At 34.0% G+C, this 6000-nt stretch overlaps 1 pseudogene; it reads right to left on the bottom strand.

Annotated features, from left to right (window-relative positions):
• Positions 1 to 224: 224 nt before the first annotated feature.
• LOC111986246 (17.3 kDa class I heat shock protein-like) lies at positions 225 to 3459 on the bottom strand (annotated as a pseudogene).
• Between the last annotated feature and the right edge of the window lie 2541 nt (positions 3460 to 6000).

Genomic DNA, 6000 nt, shown 5'->3' with positions numbered 1-6000 from the left:
TTCAAGTTTTTAATAGTTGAAGAGTCTCTTACCTTCCACATAAAAAATAATGCTGAGGTACATTTAGATGGTTAATCGGAACGTTGATGCGCTTTGATCTTAGAAAGATCTAAAATTTGTCAGAATCCACAGAAAACTGATGGAATCATACACATTAAAGTATCTGATTCGATGTTGTCAATTTGAGGAAGAAAGTGAAAACAAACTGAAGAAGGTCGAAAACATTTTAAGTAATCTGTTTTTACATTCTTTAGAACTTTCAAAACAAACCAAAGCGTTTACATACTCCCCGGACAGGTAGTCGGTGGACACATCATGGCAATTATCAAACATAAAACTAGACACCTTCCCAGAACTATTACTATTTATTTTCTGCAATCAAAATTTTTATTTTTGAAATATTCTGCAATCACAGATTAAGGCATGTGCTTATATATTAATTACTACATATGGCAATATAGATACTAAAATCACAATTTAGCCAGAAATCTAATGGACTTGACATCAGGCTTCTTCACCTCCACCTTAGGAACCGTCACAGTGAGAACACCATTTTCCATTGAAGCCTTAGTCTGATCCATCTTTGCATTCTCAGGAAGCCTAAACCTCCTCAAGAATTTGCCGCTACTACGCTCCACTCTATGCCACGTGTCTTTCTTCTCTTCCTTCTCCACCTTCCTCTCTCCGCTTATTTGCAGCACTCTGTCATCTTCAACCTCAACCTTCACCTCCTCTTTGTTGAGCCCAGGAAGATCAGCCTTGAACACATGGGCTTCTGGGGTCTCCTTCCAATCCACGCGAGTGTCAACCAAGGCAGAAGTTTCTTTTGCAAAACTGAGATTCAGATGAGAACGGGAAATCCTTAAATGGGTCCCAAATCTCGAGTGAGAATGGATCCAAGATGTTGCTTCGGCGGCTACCAAAGAAGCTTGGAATCAGCGACACCTTAGTTACTAACTACTGTAAAGAGAAAACCTTAGAAGTTGATGTTTGTTGGGAAAGCTTACAACGATACTTGCGACTTGGATTGGTTTGGAAAGAAAGAATGATTTGTGTATTTATTTATAGGTTCTTGGAGGATTCTTCAAGTGTTTTCTCGCGAATTGTAGTAGTTGTTTGTCTCCTCGATCTGGTCTCGTTAACGAACTTTCTTGTTTTTCAATGAGCATCTTTGAGAACCTTCTGTTGGACCTAGCGATTCTAGCCTAGTGAGTACTTGGCTGTGCCACAATGCCCACAACTACCCGTATTGGGCCTAATCCATTAGTCATCCAAAGTTTTGTGAATGTGTATTAGTTTTTTTTTTAATAGAAAAAACTCAACCAAAAAAATGCACTAAATAATTACTTAAAAAAACATATATATATATATATATATATATATATATTCTCTTCTCAATAGTTTGTATTTAATAAAATTTGAGTGCACGTGCATGAATATGTAACTCAATACAAAGTCATATTAATTCTTATAAATTGTTAAATATTGTGGTATTGAATGTAGACAAGTAACAGAATGCAAGGCTAGCACATACCATCAACTAGAGCTCTGTTGATGTGCTTGCCAAGACGAGTTGTATTAGGTAAAAGTTTTGTAATCAATTACACACCTCTGATGTATTTTCTACTCGTTTAATTTGTGATTAAGTACATATTGGTTAATGTCCATTTTTTTGGGATTTTTTTTTTTCAAAATAACATCTATTTTCAAAAAATTTTGTTAGTTAGCATAGTTTTCAAACTATTTATGAAAGTAACATCTCAAGTCTAAAAGACTCGAGTTCACTGTAGCAAATCTAGTGATTTCCAATGGAACTTGAGTTTTTAGGAAACGATTTCTAGTGAGACTCAAGTTCCTGCTCTGCACAAATAAAAAAGAGAGAAACAGAGGGAAAACAACCTTCGTCTGAGGAATCACACATATTTGTGGGTTCAATCCGAGCTTGGGTTCGTGGGTTTCACCGCTTGGGTTGTGGGTTTGTCACTTGAGTTCGTGGGTTTTGTTGCTTGGGTTCGCCGCCTGAGTTTGCTGTTGGGTTCATGGGTTCTTCCTCTTGCTTTGTGTGATTTCTGCTTTGATCTCTTGTTTGTGTTTGCGTTTGTTTTTTTGTTGTTTCTTTGGTTGTTGCGGATATTTTTTTTTGGAGGGCAGAAGAGTTTGTCATGGATTTTTTTCAGAGGAAGAAGAGGAAGAACAAGATGATTGAGATTTTATGGTTTTCTTTTGTGGAAAGGTGCATTTTCATTGAAAACGAGTGTGTGATACTCGATTTGCTACAATGAACTCGAGTCCCTTAGTCTTGAGATGTTAGATTGCTAAATAGTTTAGAAACTATACTAAATAAAAAAATTGTTTTGAAATTGTTGTTATTTTTTTTCCCCAAAAACCCACAAAAAAAGGATAGCCCAATTATTTTAGGGCCCATTATTCCTTTCTTTTATTTTATTTGCCCCAAACCTGTGTAACTTTAATGGGAAATTTTGAAGGAGTGTAGTATTGATTGGGATTAGGGTCCGGTGCAATGCCCAATTACTCTACTTATTCTCACATAAATTTTTATCATTCTTAATTTTTAACTTTAACTTTTTTTTAACTTTTTTTCAACATTTTGTATTTAATGGTTGAGATTAAAAGTTACTTTTTTCAACTTTCAATTTTAACCATTCATTACTATTGTATCCGGTGTAGTACTCTATTCATATTAATTGAGATAAAAAGGAGAATCTATTTAAGCTTACCTATGGGACTAGGATGCTGATTTTGAATAGGGGCTTGGACTTGGAGCACTTGCAAATTCCATGAACCTATGAGTAGTAGACCCATGTGCATGCTACAAGCCCATAAAATAACGCCCTAATAATTTGGTGTTCATCTCCTAAGTTTAGGTAAACCATGAAATCCATCTTAACTCATTTAATGCTAACTGACAAGATCCCTTAGATTTAGTAAGTTCTTAAGGGATCCTTTCTTCTAGTAAAGCATAACGAAGTTGGTTTAGCTAACTAGATTACCCTAATTTGGAGTTAAACCTGATGATGCTGAAAATCTCACCAATGAGTTGCACGATACTTGTACGCTCGAAACGACACCTGCACAATAAAAAAGAAAAGACCTAACAGAGAGCACCGGTGTGGTGCCGGCCAAATACCCTCCGAAGGTCAAGTTAGAACTTCTTTCAACTCTAGAGTGCTAGAGAGGGGTCAATTATTCGTACCTTGGCTTGTGAGGGTATTGGGGTTTTAATAGTAGTAGAGGGTGGACCTCTCTTCCTTGGAGTAGAAGTCTTTTCTTTATAGGAATCCTTATGAGCGTAGATTGCGGAACCCTTTCCTTATAGAACTCTGATACTGGGCGTGGAATACAAGCAACTTCCTTATTACCCATGCGTGGTGACCAAGTCATGGTTTTTATAGAACCGTCAGCCTTGAAATCGTCAGCTTGCATTCTCCCTTCAGCCATGTTGGCGCCAGCTTCTCGCTGAGTAGCCCAGGCGCTTCGGATCGCTGTTAGTTAGACCTGGAGCATTCAGCCCGTCGGTTTGTCTTGATCTAGTCAGCATGCCTTCTTTCGTTACGTTAGCCCATAAACGTCCGTCGCGACTGACCCGTCAGCCAAAGCAGGAGCTGACGGTTTAAGCTTCATGGTACCTGCTATAATTCTTCCATATCAAAACCAAATTGTTGTAGTGTCCAAAGAAACCAACTACACAAGGTTGTCATTCCTTCAAATGCCCAACAGCTAAAAGCCTTGTTCACTGCTTAAAGTTGGATCATAGACATTCCTTTGATCTTTTCTAAAGTCTTGACCAAATCAAAGCATTAAACAACAACCCATCTATCCCTCGCAACCACATTTACCTTGTTAAGGGTCCATTTGGAAATAATTTATTTAGTTAAAACTGAAATTTTTTTGCTGAAAATATTGTAAATAAAGGTAAAAATTAGTTGAAATAGTACAGTAGGACCAATGAATAGTATCAAAAAATGTAATAGGACTCATGAATAGTAGTAAAAATAAACTAAATAGTAGAAAAATAAGCTAAATAGTAACCTAAGTCCCTTATTAGTTCTTTTCCACCCTTTGAGATTATGAAATAAAGTGTTGTATACATTATTGGCCCCTCAAAATTAGCCCCAATTCTTCATAATAGAATACCATAGAGAAAATATTTGAAACATAATACCATAGATTGACTCTCTTTAATTTAGCCTCGATTCTTTTAAATTAGCCTCGATTTTTCATGAATATATATATATATATATATATATGTGTGTGTGTGTGTTAAGAGAGAGAGAGAGAGAGAGAGAGAGAGAGAGAGAGAGAGAGAGAGAGAATTTCGGCTTATGACATCCGTTCTGGAGAAAATGGGCAAATGCCCATTTAAAAAAAAAATCTAACATTTTGCCTACTTTCCTAAACTAATTAGGAAAATGCCTATTTTTTGAAACTCGATTTTTTTAAAATCGAGTTATTAAAAAAAAAAAATTCTAAAGCTGTATAGTGGCGTTTTTAAGGAGCCTATAGTGACGTTTTGTAACTCAATTTCCATTAAGTCGAGTTACATGCAATTTTTTTTTTCTTTTTTTTACCTATAACTTGACTTCATGGAAATCGAGTTATAAAACGCCACTATAGGTCCTTAAAAAGTCACTATAGGCTCTTTAAAAACGCCGTTATAGGGCTTAACTTGATTTTGAGAAAATCGATTTTCAAAAGAGGGGTATTTCCCTAATTAGTTTGAGAAAGATGACAAAATGCTGGATTGTTTTTTTAAAAAGGGCAAAGGCCAATTTTTTCCCATCCGTTCTAAAACATTAATTGATTTTTAGTGTAAGTGAGGTTTGAACACAATCTTTTATTTGATGATAATAAATTTTACCAAGTGAGTTAATTGAAACCTACATAAAGGGTAATATTTCAAAAATTAGAAATTGAGTGTGTTTCTTGAATTAACGGTCTTTTAGAGGATTGAACACTTTTATCAAATATTTATAAAATTTTATTTTATTTTCAATTTTCTCTAGTGGATTAACAAATGGCAAGTTCTAAATAGGAGGTAAGAGCATTTGATCCCACTGTGTTGACTTTTGCAGTAGTCAATATACTGTTATTTTGTAAGAATAATATATGACCTATTGGGCTTGTAATGTATGATGTTTATATTTTAGTAGATTTAGAATTTCATGCTTCTAAAAAATTACTATGATTTTTTTCATCAATCACATATATACATATTCACCCATAATGCATGCACTCAGAATGTTAATATAAAGGGGAAAAAAAGTCTTTTAAGCTTGAGACGAGTTTTTTTTTTTTTTTTAGAGTGAAAAAGGTCATTGGGCACGACACATCACTTTTACAAAATATTTGTTACGAGTGGTAGCGAGTCTATGTTTAATAATTTTTCCTCTTATTTTGTTTTATTTGAGTTATAGTTTATTGACAATTTGACATCCCAACTTATTATAAAATTGTTGTAAGATTAATTGTATCTGTAGAAAAACTTTTTATTTTATTTTATTTTTATGTTTATTGAGAAAAACTCACTTATAATTAATCTTTAGACACTTGTCAGTGGTTTTATTTTTTATTTTTTTATTTATATATATATATATATATATAATTGTTTAACATATGAGTGCATGCAATATGTGTGAATATATTAATCCTAGTAAATTTTAGGGATCACAATTTGTATTCGCGGGTCAAGTTCGAGTCGTATCGAACTATGAGTATTCGGGTATATAGGTTAACCTAAATTCGATTTGTTTAGTAAACGTATTAGGAAATCTCAACCTGAACACGACATATTTATTAAACAGATCGACCCGACTCGACACATTTAACTCATTTAATTAAAAGACCATGTAAAAGTCAATAGGTCATACCTAACCTATATAATTTTTATTAATTCCCATATTTAAAATTAAAATACAATTACAATCATAGATATAGTAATAAACATATAAAAACAACCATAAATTAAGTAATAATATTAAG

Source organism: Quercus suber, unplaced genomic scaffold, assembly GCF_002906115.3.
Source record: "Quercus suber isolate HL8 unplaced genomic scaffold, Cork oak 2.0 scaffold_119, whole genome shotgun sequence".
NCBI classification, from domain to species: Eukaryota; Viridiplantae; Streptophyta; class Magnoliopsida; order Fagales; family Fagaceae; genus Quercus; species Quercus suber.
This window is presented reverse-complemented; position numbering and strand designations above follow the sequence as displayed.